A 1327-nucleotide genomic window follows, 5' to 3' on the forward strand; every position below is an offset into this window, starting at 1 on the left:
TTTTTGTTTAATTTTTAAAATAAACTATATAGTTTAAAATTTGTTTTCATTGGTTTAAAGTAGTAAAGATTAATCATTGTTAGATAATACTCCCTTTGTTTCAAATTACTTGTCGTTGTAGGGTAAAATTTTTGTTTCAAAATAAGTGTCGTTTTATAATTTCAAAGCAAAATTTATTGATTATATTTTTTTATCTATTTTTTAATTGGTTGAAATGGGGTTAGGTGTATTGGTAATGATGTTTTTATCTAGTAAATATACAAAATTAAATGTTTTCTTAATCTGTGTGCCGAAGTTTAAAACGACAAATAATCTGAAACGGAGGGAGTATGATTTTTATTATTTAAAAAAAAAATCTTCATAATTTTAAAAATTAACATCGACAAATATTTAAATATTTAACATATGGAGGTATAGTATTACAACATTAAATTATATATATATATATATATATATATTTAATTTATACTTACTATAAATCCAATGGATCATCTATTGTTTAAATCCAATTATTGATAGCCCAATAAAAATTTCTTGCAGGCCCAAAATTTAAATGATACTATTAGAAATTAAATGTAACATGACTTTCTATGAATATGTCCATTTGGTCTATTTTTTTAAAAATCACACATGAATCAAGGTTGTGACTTCTGTTTTAATATATAAGATATAGATATAGTAAAATATTATTTTATTATCATATTCAAAGATATTATAAGATATATTTTTTTTCATTGAATAGATTGTTTCAAACTTTCACATGTATTTGTATCTTCTTCTATATATATATTTTCGGATTATTATTTCATTATTAAAATCGTAACTATATATATAAAGATTAGTAAAATATTGTTTTATTGTCATATTCAAAGATATTGTAACATTTCACAAATTGATAACGTTTTTTAAAAAATAAACTTTTCGCTTCATAGATTTATATTATCGAGTAAATAATTAAACATTTAATTTTTGTTTAATTTTTAAAATAAACTATATAGTTTAAAATTTGTTTTCATTGGTTTAAGGTAGTAAATATTAATCATTGTTAGATAATATGATTTTTGTTATTAAAAAAAATCTTTATAATTTTAAAAGTTAACATCGATAAGTATTTAAATATTTAACAAATGGAGGTGTAGTATCAATACCATTAAAATAGGATCATTCTCAAATTATATCCTTAATGAAAATTGCAGTTTTCTCAAAAATACCCTTATTTTTACAAAGAATTAATAAAATTCATTAATGGCATTTAAGTCTTTTGGTTTTGGGCCTACAGATACACCTAAATGGATCTATAAATAATAGGCCTATATATATATTTAAA

The sequence above is a fragment of the Brassica oleracea genome, chromosome C5 (assembly GCF_000695525.1).
Source record: "Brassica oleracea var. oleracea cultivar TO1000 chromosome C5, BOL, whole genome shotgun sequence".
Taxonomy (NCBI): Eukaryota; Viridiplantae; Streptophyta; class Magnoliopsida; order Brassicales; family Brassicaceae; genus Brassica; species Brassica oleracea.